This window comes from Arachis hypogaea, chromosome 11 (assembly GCF_003086295.3).
Source record: "Arachis hypogaea cultivar Tifrunner chromosome 11, arahy.Tifrunner.gnm2.J5K5, whole genome shotgun sequence".
NCBI classification, from domain to species: Eukaryota; Viridiplantae; Streptophyta; class Magnoliopsida; order Fabales; family Fabaceae; genus Arachis; species Arachis hypogaea.
Genome location: NC_092046.1, coordinates 45,175,747 through 45,192,898, shown reverse-complemented (window position 1 = coordinate 45,192,898; position 17,152 = coordinate 45,175,747). Strand labels below are relative to the sequence as shown.

Below are 17,152 nucleotides of genomic sequence, written 5' to 3'. Positions count from 1 at the left end.
TTCAATTTGAAAATCTTATCTTTTTCAAAATCTTTTTCAAAAATCAAATCTTTTTCAAAATTCTTAGTTATTTTCGAAAATTCCAAAAAAATATTTTTCAAAAATATTTTTCTTATTTTTATACCAAATTTTCGAAAATAACAATAACAATTAATGTTTTGATTCAAAAATTTCAAGTTTGTTACTTGCTTGTTAAGAAAGATTCAAACTTTGAGTTCTAGAATCATATCTTGTGATTTCTTATGAATCAAGTCATTAATTGAGATTTTAAAAATCAAATCTTTTTCAAAATTAATTTCTAAAATATCTTCTTATCTTACCTTTTTCAAAAAGTTGGTTTCAAAATATCTTTTCTAACCTCCTAACTTCTTATCTTTTCAAAATTTGTTTCAACTAACTAACTAACTTTTTGTTTGTTTCTTAACTTTTTCAAAACTACCTAACTAACTCTCTTTCTCTAATTTTCGAAAATATCTTCCCTCTTTTTCAAAAATTTCTTTTTAATTAACTAATTATTCTTATTTTTATTTTTGATTTTAAAAATTTTTGAAAAATACTAACAATTTTCAAAAACCATTTTCGAAAATCACTAACTCTTTTTCAAAAATATTTTTCGAAAATTCTCCCTCTCCCATCTTATTCTATTTATTTATTCATCTACTAACATCTCATCTTACATCCCAACCCTCTTCACAGTTGTGTTTCTTCCATTATATTACATTCTTTGTCTCCCTCTTTTCTTCCACTCGCACAGGGATCCCTATACTGTGGTATAAAGGATCTCTATTATTATTATTATTTTTCTGTGCCCTCTTCTTTGTCATATGAGCAGGAGCAAGGATAAGAACATTCTTGTGGAAGCAGATCCAGAACCTGAAAGGACTCTGAAGAGAAAATTAAGAGAAGCTAAATTACAACAATCCAGAGATAACCTTTCAGAAATTTTCGAACAGGAAGAGAATATGGCAGCCGAAAATAATAATAATGTAAGGAAGATGCTTGGTGACTTTACTGCACCTAATTCCAATTTACATGGAAGAAGCATCTCCATTCCTGCCATTGGAGCAAACAACTTTGAGCTGAAACCTCAATTAGTTTCTCTGATGCAGCAGAACTGCAAGTTTCATGGACTTCCATCTGAAGATCCTTTTCAGTTCTTAACTGAATTCTTGCAGATATGTGATACTGTTAAGACTAATGGAGTAGATCCTGAAGTCTACAGGATCATGCTTTTCCCTTTTGCTGTAAGAGATAGAGCTAGATTATGGTTGGATTCTCAAACCAAAGACAGCCTGAACTCTTGGGATAAGCTGGTCATGGCTTTCTTAGCCAAGTACTTTCCTCCTCAAAAGCTGAGCAAGCTTAGAGCTGATGTTCAAACCTTCAGACAGAAAGAAGGTGAATCCCTCTATGAAGCTTGGGAAAGATACAAATAGTTGACCAAAAAGTGTCCTTCTGACATGCTTTCAGAATGGACCATCCTGGATATATTCTATGATGGTTTATCTGAGTTATCAAAGATGTCATTGGATACCTCTGCAGGTGGATCCATTCACCTAAAGAAAACGCCTGCAGAAGCGCAAGAACTCATTGACATGGTTGCTAATAACCAGTTCACGTACACTTCTGAAAGGAATCCTGTGAGTAATGGGATGCCTATGAAGAAGGGAGTTCTTGAAGTTGATACTCTGAATGCCATATTGGCTCAGGATAAAATATTGACTCAGCAAGTCAATATGATCTCTCAGAGTCTGAATGGAATGCAAGCTGCATCCAACAGTACTCAAGAGGCTTCTTATGAAGAAGAAGCCTATGATCCTGAGAACCCTGCAATAGCAGAGGTAAATTATTTAGGTGAACCTTATGGGAACACCTATAACTCATCATGGAGAAATCATCCAAATTTCTCATGGAAGGATCAACAAAAGCCACAACAAGGCTGAGGATAAAATCTCTCAGCCTGAACTCTTGGGATAAGCTGGTCATGGCTTTCTTAGCCAAGTACTTTCCTCCTCAAAAGCTGAGCAAGCTTAGAGCTGATGTTCAAACCTTCAGACAGAAAGAAGGTGAATCCCTCTATGAAGCTTGGGAAAGATACAAATAGTTGACCAAAAAGTGTCCTTCTGACATGCTTTCAGAATGGACCATCCTGGATATATTCTATGATGGTTTATCTGAGTTATCAAAGATGTCATTGGATACCTCTGCAGGTGGATCCATTCACCTAAAGAAAACGCCTGCAGAAGCGCAAGAACTCATTGACATGGTTGCTAATAACCAGTTCACGTACACTTCTGAAAGGAATCCTGTGAGTAATGGGATGCCTATGAAGAAGGGAGTTCTTGAAGTTGATACTCTGAATGCCATATTGGCTCAGGATAAAATATTGACTCAGCAAGTCAATATGATCTCTCAGAGTCTGAATGGAATGCAAGCTGCATCCAACAGTACTCAAGAGGCTTCTTATGAAGAAGAAGCCTATGATCCTGAGAACCCTGCAATAGCAGAGGTAAATTATTTAGGTGAACCTTATGGGAACACCTATAACTCATCATGGAGAAATCATCCAAATTTCTCATGGAAGGATCAACAAAAGCCACAACAAGGCTTTAATAATGGTGGAAGAAACAGGTTTAATAATAATAAACCTTTTCCATCATCTACTCAGCAAAAGACAGAGAACTCTGAACAAAATAATTTTAATTTATCAAATTTAGTCTCTGATCTATCTAAGGCCACTCTGAGTTTCATGAATGAAACAAGGTCCTCCATTAGAAACTTGGAGGCACAAGTGGGCCAGCTGAGTAAAAGGATCACTGAAATCCCTCCTAGTACTCTCCCAAGCAATACAGAAGAAAACCCAAAAGGAGAGTGCAAGGCCATTGAATCAATTGCCATGGCCGAACCTGTGAGGAGAGGAGATGACGTGAATCCCAAGGAGGGAGACATCCTGGGACGTCCAGTGATCAATAAGGAGCTTCCCTCTGAGGAACAAAAGGACTCTGAGGCTCATCTAGAGACCATAGAGATTCCATTGAACCTCCTTATGCCCTTCATGAGCTCTGATGAGTATTCCTCTTCTGAGGAGAATGAGGATGTTACTGAAGAGCAAACTGCCAAGTTTCTTGGTGCAATCATGAAGCTGAATGCCAAATTATTTGGCATTGATACTTGGGAAGTTGAACCTCCCTTGTTCATCAATGAACTAAGTGATCTGGATCAACTGACATTGCCTCAGAAGAGACAGGATCCTGGAAAGTTCATAATACCCTGTACCATAGGCACCATGATCTTTAAGGCTCTATGTGACCTTGGTTCAGGAATAAACCTCATGCCCCTCTCTGTAATAGAGAAACTGGGAATCTATGGGGTGCAAGCTGCTAAAATCTCATTAGAGATGGCAGACAGTTCAAGAAAACAGGCTTATGGACAAGTAGAGGACGTGTTAGTAAAGGTTGAAGGCCTTTACATCCCTGCTGATTTCATAGTCTTGGATACTGGAAAGAAAGAGGATGAATCCATCATCCTAGGAAGACCTTTCCTGGCCACAGCAAGAGCTGTGATTGATGTTGACAGAGGTGAAATAGTCCTTCAATGGAATGAGGACTCCCTTGTGTTTAAAACTCAAGGATCTCCCTCTGCAACCATGGAGAGGAAGCATGAAAAGCTTCTCTCAAAGCAGAGTCAACCCAAGCCCCCACAGTCAAACTCTAAGTTTGGTGTTGGGAGGCCACAACCAAACTCTAAGTTTGGTGTTGAACTCCCATATCCAAACTCTAAGTTTGGTGTTGGAGAGTTTCAACAATGCTCTGAACATCTGTGAGGCTCCATGAGAGCCCACTGTCAAGCTATTGACATTAAAGAAGCGCTTGTTGGGAGGCAACCCAATTTTTATTTATCTAACTATATTTTTCTTAATTATATGTCTTTATAGGTTCATGATCATGTGGAGTCACAAAATAAATATAAAAGTTGAAAACGGAATCAAAAACAGCTGAAGAAAAAATCACACCCTGGAGGAGCATCTGTCTGGCGTTCAGCGCCAGAACAGAGCATGGTTCTGGCGCTGAACGCCCAAAATGGGCAGCTTCTGGGCGCTGAACGCCAGAACAGGCATGGTTCTGGCGTTCAACGCCAGAAATGGCACACAAATGGGCGTTGAACGCCCAAAATGGCCACCAACCTGGCGCTGAACGCCCAGAGTTGTGCGCAAAGGCATTTTTACATGCCTAATGGGTGCAGGGATGTAAATCCTTGAACACCTCAGGATCTGTGGATCCCACAGGATCCACTCAGGATCTGTGGACCCCACAGGATTCCCACCTACCTCCACTCACTTCTTCTCACCACTTTCTTTTACATAACCCCATAAACACTCTTCCCCAAAAAACCCTTCACCAATCACCTCAAACTCTCTTCCCCATCACCTCTTCACCACTCACATCCATCCACTCTTCCCCATAAACCTACCTCATAAACTCCACCTACCTTCAAAAATTCAAAACCAATTTCCCACCCAAACCCACCCATACGGCCGAAACCTTTCCCCTCTCCCTTCCCTATATAAAGCCCTCCATTCTTCATCAAATTCACACAACACACCCCTCTACACCCTTCTTGGCCGAAACACTCCCCACTCTCCCTCTCCTCCATTTCTTCTTCTTCTTCATCTATTCTTTCTTTTATTGCTCGAGGGCGAGCAAAATTCAAAGTTTGGTGTGGTAAAAGCATAAGCTTTTTGTTTTTCTATTACCATTGATGGCACCTAAGACCGGAGAATCCTCTAGAAAGGGGAAAGGGAAGACAAAAGCTTCCATATCCGAGTCATAGGAGATGGAAAGGTTCATCTCCAAATCCCATCAAGACCACTTCTATGATGTTGTGGCCAAGAAGAAGGTGATCCCCGAGGTCCGTTTCAAACTCAAAAAAAATGAGTATCCGGAGATCTGACATGAAATTCAAAGAAGAGGTTGGGAAGTTCTAACAAATCCCATCCAACAAGTCGGCATCCTAATGGTTCAAAAGTTCTATGCCAATGCATGGATCACCAAGAACCATGATCAAAGTAAGAACCCGGATCCAAAGAACTATGTTACAATGGTTCGGAGGAAATACTTAGATTTTAGTCCAGAGAATGTGAGGTTGGCGTTTAACTTGCCCATGATGCAAGGAGATGAACGCCCCTACACTAGAAGGGTCATCTTTAATCAAAGGTTGGACCAAGTCCTTATGGACATATGTGTAGAAGGAGCTCAATGGAAGATTGACTCCAAAGGCAAGCCGGTTCAACTAAGAAGATTGGACCTCAAGCCTGTAGCTAGAGGATGGTTGGAGTTCATTCAATGCTCAATCATTTCCACTAGCAACCGGTCTGAAGTTACTATAGACCAGGCCATCATGATCTATAGCATCATGATTGGAGAAGAGGTGGAAGTTCATGAGATTATACCTCAAGAACTCTACAAGGTGGCTGACAAGTCCTCCACCATGGCAAGGTTAGCCTTTCCTCACCTCATTTGCCACCTATGCAATTCGGCTGGGATTGACATAGAGGGAGATATCCTCATTAAAGAGGACAAGCCCATCACTAAGAAGAAGATGGAGCAAGCAAGAGAGCCCATTCATGGAGCTCAAGAGGCGCAAGAAGCTCATTACCATGAGATTCTGGAGATGCCTCAAATGCACTTTCCTCCACAAAATTATTGGGAACAAATCAACACCTCCCTAGGAGAATTGAGTTCCAATATGGGACAACTAAGGGTGGAACATCAAGAGCACTCCATCATGCTTCATGAAATAAGAGAAGATCAAAAAGCAATGAGGGAGGAGCAACAAAGACAAGGAAGAGACATAGAAGAGCTCAAGGACATCATTGGTTCCTCAAGAAGGAAACGCCACCATCACTAAGGTGGATTCATTCCTTGTTCTTGCTTTCTCTGTTTTTTGTTTTCTATGTTATGTGCTTATCTATGTTTGTGTCTTCATTACATGATCATTAGTAGTAGTAACTATGTCTTAAAGTTATAAATGTCCTATGAATCCATCACCTCTCTTAAATGAAAAATGTTTTAATTCAAAAGAACAAGAAGTACATGAGTTTCGAATTTATCCTTGAACTTAGCTTAATTATATTGATGTGGTGACAATGCTTCTTGTTTTCTGAATGAATGCTTGAACAGTGCATATGTCTTTTGAAGTTGTTGTTTAAGAATGTTAAATATGTTGGCTCTTGAAAGAATGATGACTAGGAGACATGTTATTTGATAATCTGAAAAATCATAAAAATGATTCTTGAAGCAAGAAAAAGCAGCAAAGAACAAAGCTTGCAAAAATAAATAAATAAATAAATATAATAGGCGAAAATAATAGAAAGAAAAAGAAAAAGCAAGCAGAAAAAGCCAAAAGCTCTTAAAACCAAGAGGCAAGAGCAAAAAGCCAATAACCCTTAAAACCAAAAGGCAAGGATAAATAAAAAGGATCCCAAGGCTTTGAGCATCAGTGGATAGGAGGGCCTAAAGGAATAAAATCCTGGTCTAAGCGGCTAAACCAAGCTGTCCCTAACCATGTGCTTGTGGCGTGTAGGTGTCAAGTGAAAACATGAGACTGAGCGGTTAAAGTCAAGGTCCAAAGCAAAAAAAAGAGTGTGCTTAAGAACCCTGGACACCTCTAATTGGGGACTTTAGCAAAGCTGAGTCACAATCTGAAAAGGTTCACCCAATTATGTGTCTGTGGCATTTATGTATCCGGTGGTAATACTGGAAAACAAAGTGCTTAGGGCCACGGCCAAGACTCATAAAGAAGCTGTGTTCAAGAATCATCATACTGAACTAGGAGAGTCAATAACACTATTCGAAATCTGAAGTTCCTATAGATGCCAATCACTCTGAACCTCAATGGATAAAGTGAGATGCCAAAACTATTCAAGAGGCAAAAAGCTATAAGTCCCGCTCATATAATTGAAGCTATGTTTCATTGATAGTTTGGAATTTATAGTATATTCTCTTCTTTTATCCTATTTGATTTTCAGTTGCTTGGGGACAAGCAACAATTTAAGTTTGGTGTTGTGATGAGCGGATAATTTATACGCTTTTTGGCATTGTTTTTAGTATATTTTTAGTAGGATCTAGTTACTTTTAGGGATGTTTTTATTAGTTTTTATGTTAAATTCACATTTCTGGACTTTACTATGAGTTTGTGTGTTTTTCTGGGATTTCAGGTATTTTCTGGCTGAAATTGAGGGACTTGAGCAAAAATCAGATTCAGAGGTTGAAGAAGGACTGCTGATGCTGTTGGATTCTGACCTCGCTGCACTCAAAATGAATTTTCTGGAGCTACAGAACTCAAAATGGCGCGCTTCCAATTGCGTTGGAAAGTAGACATCCAGGGCTTTCCATCAATATATAATAGTCCATACTTTGGCCAAGAATAGATGACGTAAACTGGCGTTCAACGCCAGCTCTCTGCCCAATTCTGGCGTCCAGCGCCAGAAAAGGATCCAAAACCAGAGTTGAACGCCAGAAATGGATCAAAACCTGGCGTTCAACTCCACAAATGGCCTCTGCACGTGAAAAGTTAAAGCTCAGCCCAAGGACACACCAAGTGGGCCCCGGAAGTGAATTTATGCATCAATTACTTACTCATGTAAACCCTAGTGACTAGTTTATTATAAATAGGACCTTTTACTACTGTATTAGACATCTTTTGATCTTTGGATTATCTTTTGATCTATTGATCACGTTTTGGAGGCTGGCCATCTCGGCCATGCCTGGACCTTTCACTTATGTATTTTCACGGTAGAGTTTCTACACTCCATAGATTAAGGTGTGGAGCTCTGCTGTTCCTCAAAGATTAATGCAAGGTACTACTGTTTTCTATTCAATTCATCTTATTTCCCTTCTAAGATATTCATTCGTACTTCAATTTGAATGTGATGAACGTGACAATCATCATCATTCCCTATGAACGCGTGCCTGACAACCACTTCCGTTCTACCTTCGACTGAATGAGTATCTCTTAGATCTCTTAATCAGAATCTTCGTGGCGTAAGCTAGAATGATGGCGGCATTCAAGAGAATCCGGAAAGTCTAAACCTTGTCTATGGTATTCCGAGTAGGATTCAATGATTGAATGACTGTGATGAGCTTCAAACTCGCGAGTGCTGGGCGTTAGTGACAGACGCAAAAGGATCCTATTCCAGTATGATCGAGAACCGACAGATGATTAGCCGTGCTGTGACAGAGCATGTGAGCATATTTTTCACTGAGAGGAGGGGATGTAGCCACTGACAACGGTGATGCCCTTGCATAAAGCCAGCCATGGAAAGGAGTAAGACTGATTGGATGAAGATAGCAGGAAAGCAGAGATTCAGAGGAACAAACGCATCTCTATACGCTTATCTGAAATTCTCACCAATGAATTACATAAGTATCTCTATCCCTATTTTATTAATTAATATTCGAAAACCACATAACTGTTTTATATCCGCCTGACTGAGATTTGCAAGGTGACCATAGCTTGCTTCATACCAACAATCTCCGTGGGATTCGACCCTTACTCACGTAAGGTATTACTTGGACGACCCAGTGCACTTGCTGGTCAGTTACACGGAGTTGTGAACCATGGTCTTGGCATCATGTTTTTGGCACCATTTCCAGGGAAAGAAAGAGCAATGAATTTTACATAATTAAAGTGTAATCACGATTCCGCGTACCAGCATGACATGCTTGTCAGGGTAAAAGAAAACATCAACCTCTTTCTGACTTAACTGAAGTATTTAACACAATTAAGAAGTACAGAATGAGACTAAATCCATCAAAATGTACCTTTGCAGTGGAAGCCGGGAAGTTCTTAGGCTTTATGCTCATCCAAAGGGGTATTGAAGCCAAGCCGGGCAAGTGCAAGGCAATATTGGAGATGAAAAGCCCGAATTGTCTCAAAGAAGTCCAATAATTAAACAGAAGGTTGGCAGCTTTATCCAGATTCCTGGCAGGATCAGTGATGAGAGAACTTTTGCATGGTCTAGAAATTTGCAGATAAATTCTCGTTGCAGGTATAGCTTCTAAACCAATAAAAGTCCTTTCTTACAAACGTTTTGGTTGTCACAAGTAACAAACCTCTTTGAAATTGATAACCGAAGTATTTAACCTCGGATCGTCTTCTCAAGGAATTGCAGGGAGGTGTTCTTATTATTGGTTATGAGTCTTGTAAATTGGGGGTTTTGAAAGTAAGGAACATGTAATTTAAATAACAAGGAAAATAAATTGCAGGAATTAATAAATTAATATCTAATAAAACTCTTGGCAAGGTATAAGAACTGGAAGTCCTATCCTAGTTATCCTTATCGATTGTGATGAGAATTGGATTTTTTCCCCCACTTTGTTAACCTCTAACTAGGAACGTAAGTTAAGTGGATGAATTAATTTGATTCCTCAAGTCCTAGTCTTTCCTTGGGAAAGGCTAGAGTTAGTGGAACTCGAATTAATTCTTGAAGAATTCCAATTTTCAGTCAACACCTCGAGTTTGATAACTCAAGCGTCACCAATTATTTAACCAAAGCCAAAAGGAAAAATTCTAAATTAAATTGAAGACATCATAAATAGAATAAAACAATCATAAATCTGAAACACATCAAATTACGTTTAAACATAAATTCAAATCTAACATGGAATTCGTAAACCAACATTAACAAACTAAAATAAAATAATAGAATAAATAAATTGCCCCCAGCGTATTCTGGTACGTACAGGTCGCGGGAAAGTGATGCAGAAGCGTCGTCCACGCGTTTGCGTGGATTGCATTTCTGCCAGGTCACGCGTTCGCGTCACCTGGCTTTGGGGCAGCTATGGTAAATTATATATCGTTGCGAAGCCCCAGATGTTAGATTTCCAACACGATTGGAACCATCTCATTTGGACCTCTGTAGCTCAAGTTATGACCGTTTGAGTGCGAAGAGGTCAGGCTAGACAGCTTAGCAATTTCTTCAACTTCTTGTATTCCTTCCACTTTTGCATGCTTCCTTTCCATCCTCTGAGTCATTCTTGCCCTGTAATCTATGAAAACACTTAACACACATATCATGGCATCGAATGGTAATAAGAGAGGATTTAAAATTAGCAATTTAAAGGCCCAGGAAACATGTTTTCAATCATAGCACAAGATCAGGAAGGAAAATGTAAAACATGCGATTATTATGAATAAGTGGGTAAAGAGTTGATAAAAACCACTCAATTGAGCATAAGATAAACCATAAAATAGTGGTTTATCAATCATCTCTGAAGTGTCTACCCCTATTCTCAATACTCAAGAACGAAAGCCGATTTGAATGGACTCAGGAATGTGAACAAGCCTTTCAAGACTTCAAATATTTTATGAGTCAACCACCAATCTTCACCCGACCTGTTTAAAGGGAAGAGCTTGTGTTGTACTTAGCAGTTACACACAGAGTCATAGCCTCAACTTTAGTCTGAGAATATAAAAATGGATAACAACCAATCTACTTTGTCAGCAAGGCTCTATAGGGGGCAGAGCGAAACTATCAAAAGATAAAAAAGTTCGCATATGCCCTTGTTGTCACTTCCAGGAGGCTCTGGACTTATTTTCAAGCTCATACTATAAAAGTCCAAATTAACAAGCCTATGAAGCACATCTCACAAAAAATAGATACTGCAGGTCATATGCTATAATGGACAATAGAGCTATCCGAGTTTGACTTGAGGAATTAAAGTCGGACAGTAATCAAATCCCAATATTTAGGCAACTATATGGTCGAATACATTGAAGCTCATGGAAGCCCTACAGCCTGGGACTTATATGTAAACGGATCATCCAACAAAGCTAGAAGTGGAGCAGGAGTTATTCTGGATAACAAAGAAGGAACTCGGATAGAACTTTCATTGAAATTCGAGTTTCAAGCCTCTAACAATCAAGCCGAGTACAAAGCCTTACTTGCTGGGTTGAGGCTAGCCAAAGAAGTCGTGGCAATAAAGTTGATTGTGTTTAGTGATTCTCAAGTAATAACCTCTTAAGTTAATGGGACTTATCAGGCTAAAGATCCCAACATAAAGAGGTACTTAGAAGAAATACAGGAGCAATTATTTCAATTTTTGGAAGCAGAAATCCAACATATAGCTCAGGAATCAAATATCCGAGCTGAGCCCTCTCTAAGTTGGCTAATACCAAGCCAGGGGGCAACAATAAAAGCTTTATCCAGGAAAATCTCCACACAGCATCAGTAACCAAGAAAGTCGACAAGTTGGGCACAATGGCTATATCCAATCTAAGTTTAGGTTGGATGACTCCCATCATCAAATATCTCAAGTTTGATATCAACCCTAAAGAAGAAAGGGAAGCAAGGAGGCTCATAAGGGAAGCACAAAACTACATCTTGGTTCACAATGTTCTCTATAGAAGAGAAATATCCCCACCTCTACCAAAATGCATCCAAACCTCCAAGACTAATGAAGTTTTAAAAGAAGTCTACAGCGGCATATGCAGAAACCACCTAGGAGCATGGTCACCAGCTAAAAAAGTGATTTGAGCTAGCTTATTTTGGCCGACCTTATGATAAACCACTATTTTATGGTTTATCTTGTACTCAATTGAGTGATTTTTATCAAGTCCTTGCCAACTTATTCATATGATTTGCATGATTTTACAATTCCTTCCTAGTTCTATTCTATGATTGAAAACTTGTTTCCTAAGCCTTTAATTTGTATATTTTAATTCCCCTTTATACCATTCGATACCGTGATCTGGGTGTTCAGTGTTTCAGGCTTTGTAAGGCAGGAATGGCTTAGAGGATGGAAAGAAAACTTGCAAAAATGGAAGGAGCACAAGAAACAAATGAGACAACCAGCGAGCATCGACACACACGCATGGCTCACGCGTGCGCGTGATTTGAAGATCCGCACAGCGACGCGCGCGCACACCTGACGCGTGCGCGTGGATTGGAATTCTGCAAGACGACGCGTGCGCGTGCCTGACGCATACGCGTGACACGCGAAGATGACCAGTGACGCGTACGCATGACATGCGCGATCTGCAGAAATAACAGAAAATGCTGGGGGAGATTTTGGGCCGAGTTTTGACCCAATTTTCGGCCCAGGAACATAGACGAAAGCCAGGGGACATGCAGAGACTCAACACACATTCTCATTAGCATAGTTTTAGATTTTTAGATTGGAATCTTAGAGAGAAATTACTCTTCCTTTAGGTTTTCTACACATTCACATATTTTGAGTTTTATGCTTTTGCTTTGGATATTGGGAAGAGTCATTACCTCTGTTGAAGTTATTATTCTAGTTTCTTTTCTTATTCCCTTACTCTTCCATATCGTTAATCTTTGTTCAGAGTTACAATTGCATTATTTTTAGAATTTATTAATGCAAAGGATTACTTTTAATTTTAATTAAATTGTAGTTATTATTTATCATGTCTTCCTTTTATTCTCTTTTCAATTATGTGCAAGTAATTTTCATGTCAATCGAGTAGACTCCCAACTTGACTTGGGGGTTGATTAAATGGATACCCTTGATTTAGAATGCTCAAGTGATTAGTTAAATTGGAAGTTGTTAGCTAATTCTCTATTTACTAACGCTAGACCTTCCCAAGGGAGAGGACTAGGATTTGCGAATAAGAGTTAGCTTAATCACTTGACTTTCCTTTATTTAGTAAGGGTTAACTAAGTGAAAATAACAACCTCTTTATACTACACTTGACAGAATTCCAACAAGGATAGAACTTCCAATTAATCATTCCCCCAGTCAAGGCTTTTTATTTTGAATATATAAATCTCTTTTAATTTTTATTGCGTTAATTTATAATTATTTATTTCCTGTTATTCAACTCTCAAAAATTCTTGGAAAACTCCTGATTAATAAGATAGCACTCTTTTGTCAACTCGTTGGGAAACAACCTGGGATTCATACTTCCAGTATTTTTATTCTAATTTTGTGACAACCTTTCTAAATTGATAAGTGGATTTTTGCTGGTTAAGAACTGTACTTGCAACGTACTTCTTATATTAATTTCTTAATCGGCTGATTTCCGCCCATCAATTTTTGGCGCCGTTGCCGGGGAGTTGCAATAGCGTGCTAAATTATTAGTTGGTATAAATATTTTTAATATTATTTATTTGCATATTTTATTTTATTTTATTTTATTACCATGAGCTATATGTTTCTTTCATTGAATGACGCATTCACTGCCTGATCAGAGCTTAGCCGCATTTGATCCTAAAATTGAAAGAACTGTTTCACGTATTAGGCGAGCTCGATGTTGGTTAGCCTCTTAGGGTGGTGAAGTGGTTATCATTAATTCACCAGTCTCATCTAAAGGAGAATCTGAACTACCATCTGAGGGAGAAATAAGCTCCTCTACTACTGATTCTGTGAATTTACGTACAGGTAACATGGCAGCACCCAGGAGAATTACTCTCCAGGAGGCAGGAGCCCCAGATTTTACACTGCAACCGTATCAAGTGCGTTATCCAAATCTGGCTGTAGATTTTGAACTGAAGACTGCACTAATCAACTTGATGCCCAAGTTTCATGGCTTACCTGCTCAGGAGCATATCAAGCACCTCAGGGATTTTAAGACAGCCTGTTCTACTATTAGGCGTTATGGTACAGATGAAACTTCTATTCTGTTAACCGCCTTCCCATTTTCTCTTGAGGGAAAGGCAAGGGAGTGGTACTACTCCCAACCTGAAGCAACTGTTACCAACTGGGATACGCTCAGGAGAGAATTCCTGGAAAAATACTTCCCAGCTGAAGTGACGGATAGACTGAGAAAAGAGATTTCCTGCATCATTCAAGGTGAATCAGAGACTCTTTATGAGTACTGGGAGCACTTCAAGAATCTACTGGACTCATGCCCCCATCATATGATTGACAAGTTGGTATTGATCAGCTACTTCACTCAAGGCATGAAGCCTCGGGATAAAACTACATTAGATGGTGCAAGTAATGGTTCCCTGAAAAAGTACAAAACCACAGATGAAGCGTGGCAACTGATCAGCGACCTAGCTGAGTCCACTCAGAATCACAGGCACAGGAACAACCACCCCAAGGCTGTTGCAGAGGTTTCCTCTAGTAGTGAGACTACTGCTTTCACATAGGCTGTATGTGAGATGACCAACCTATTGAAGCAGATGCATCTGAATCAACAATAACCTCAGCCTCCACCACCACAACAAAGTCAATAGTTGGTTCCTCAAAGAGTATGCAGAATTTGTGCTGATTACACTCATTACACTGACGAATGTCCGTAGCTCCAACAAGAAGATAACACATTGGCAGCTACTCACAATTTCTATGACCGCCCGAATCAAGGGTACAATCAACAAGGCGGCAATTACAACCAAGGTGAAAACTACAACCAAGGTTGGCAAGACAACTCCAACCAGGGACGGAGAGACCATTCCAACCAGAGATGGAGGGATAATTCCAACCAAGGTTGGAGGGACAACCTACAACAGAGGAGGCAGAGACAACAATGGAAATCAGAGGTGGAATAACAACAACAAACAATAGAATCAAAACCAGCCCTACAAAGCACCTTACTTAAGGCAGTCCCAAGCACCTCAGAACAACCAACAGCAGGCCCCTCAAATCACTTACCCTTCTTCTTCTTCTCATGACGAAATGCTTCACTCTATTGAGCAAAGACAAAAGGCCATGGAGAACACACTTAGCTCCACCTTGAACGGTCTGACCTCTGTTGTACAAGCTTTTTCCTCACAGATTGGATCAATGAATGCTACCAATAATCAGCCTTCAAGCTCCAATGAAATTCCTTCTCAACCCTTACCCAACCCCAAGGGTGGCACAATGCCATCACCTTGAGGTCCGGAACCACACTGCAAGAGAGGAATCAGAAAGAGCCACGCCCGCAAGAACATGCCCCAGTTGAAGACATAGTTGAATTGGAAGATGCTGAAGAGGAAGAGGAAGTACAAGACATGGTTGAAGAAGAAGTAGCTCAGCCAAGGAATGGAGCACCAAATGATGCAGAAGCTGCAAGTGGCGCCATTCCTATTCCATTTTCATACCTTGCAAGGAAGTCCAGGAAGCAGATAGAACTTGATCCCAAAATGGTAGAAATCTTCAAAAAGGTTGAGGTAATTGTTCCCCTTTTTGATGTTATTCAATAAGTACCAAAATATGCAAAGTTTCTGAAAGATTTATGCATACATAAAGATAAAATTAATAAATTAGAAACTATTCCTTTAGGTAGTTCTATATCTATTTTAATGGGAGGTATACCTGAAAAATGTAGTGATCCAGGTCCATGCATGTTTAACTGTACCATTGGGGGTGTAATATTTTCTGACTGTATGTGTGATTTAGGAGCGTGCGTGAGTATTATGCCATTGTCTATATATGATGCTTTGAGGCTCCCTCTCTTAAAAAGGTCGGCAGCTCGTTTTGTTTTAGCAGATAAAAGCATCATCACTGTGGTTGGAATTGCTGAAAATGTGCTGGTAAGCATTAAGGGGCTCACATTTCCCATTGACTTCTATATCTCGAAAATTCCCCCTAATAACTCAGGAAGACCATCATCAATCCTGCTTGGAAGGCCATTCCTGAAGACTTCAAAGTTCAAGCTGGATGCCTTCTCAGGAACTTACTCCTTTGAGATAGATAGCAGAGCAGTGAGTTTCAATTTGAATGAAGTTATGAAGCACCCACCGGAAGATTATTCCATCTTCCAGTGCGACATCATTGATGAAAATGTAGCTGCAGTTCACCAAGAAGAAGTAGAAGAGAGGCACGTGGAGCAAGGTCCAAGTGTGGGGACACCCTCTAAACACAATAAGGGCACTTTGCCATTATCACTAGCTCCAGATGATCCAGAGCCCAGCCATGAGCAGATATTGGAATTAAAGCCCCTTCCACCCCAGCTCAAGTATGCTTACCTTGAGAATAATCAAAAGCTCCCAATTATCATTGCAAGGGAACTCACTTCCCAACAGGAGGAGCAGCTGCTCAGTGTGCTGAGAAGACACAAGAAAGCAATTGGTGGAGCTTGGCGGATATAGCAGGCATCAGCCCTCAAGTTTGTGAGCACAGAATATTCTTAGAAGAGAGAGCAAGACCTGTCCGTCAACCCCAAAGAAGACTGAATCCCACCATCTTAGAAGTTGTCAAGAAAGAAGTGACCAGGCTACTTGAAGTAGACATCATCTACCCCATCTCAGACAGTGAATGGGTCAGTCCAGTACAAGTGGTGCCTAAGAAGTCTGGAGTCACAACAGTAAAGAATGATCATGGAGAGCTCCTGACAACTAGAGTGCAGAATTCGTGGAGAGTTTGCATTGATTACAGGCGTCTCAACCAAGCTACTCGCAAGGATCATTACCCCTTGCCATTTATTGATCAGATGCTTGATTGCCTGTCAGGTAAATCTCATTACTGCTTTTTAGATGGTTATACAGGCTATTTTCAAATTCATATAGCTCCTGAAGATTAGGAGAAGACTACTTTTACATGTCCCTTTGGAACGTATGCATACAAAAGGATGCCTTTTGGCTTATGTAATACACCGGCTACTTTCCAAAGATGCATGATGAGTATCTTCTCAAATCTTATTGAGAACTGTATGGAAGTTTTCATGGATGATTTTAGCGTATATGGTGATTCCTTTAACCTTTGTTTGGATAGTTTAGCTAGAGTATTAGACAGGTGTGTTAATTCAAACCTTGTTTTAAATTTTGAAAAATGTCACTTTATGGTAAAACAAGGGATTGTTCTAGGACATGTTGTATCTAATACTGGTATTTCTGTAGATCCAGCAAAGGTAGATGTCATTTCTAGTTTACCTTACCCCTCCTCTGTGAGGGAAGTCCGTTCGTTTCTTGGCTATGCAGGTTTCTACAGGAGATTTATCAAGGACTTCAGTAAGGTAGCATTGCCTTTATCCAGACTGCTGCAGAAAGATGTTGAGTTCGAGTTGAGTAAGGACTGCATAAATGCATTTGATCAGCTGAAGATCGCCTTAACTCAAGCTCCGATTGTGAGAGGACCAGACTGGAGCCAGCCATTTGAGATTATGTGTGATGCCTCCAACCATGCAGTAGGAGCAGCGCTGGCTCAGCACGAAGGTAAGGATCCTTTCGTAATTGCTTATGCTTCTAAGATCTTCGACGCTGCTC

The 17,152-nt window shown here is 39.9% G+C and overlaps 2 non-coding genes across 2 annotated transcripts; both read right to left on the bottom strand.

Annotated features, from left to right (window-relative positions):
* Positions 1-1,358: 1,358 nt before the first annotated feature.
* On the bottom strand, positions 1,359-1,466 carry LOC112724324 (small nucleolar RNA R71). Its single transcript, XR_003163492.1, has one exon. It is a non-coding gene; the product is annotated as a small nucleolar RNA R71 (small nucleolar RNA).
* Positions 1,467-2,026: 560 nt separating this feature from the next.
* On the bottom strand, positions 2,027-2,134 carry LOC112724323 (small nucleolar RNA R71). Its single transcript, XR_003163491.1, has one exon. It is a non-coding gene; the product is annotated as a small nucleolar RNA R71 (small nucleolar RNA).
* Between the last annotated feature and the right edge of the window lie 15,018 nt (positions 2,135-17,152).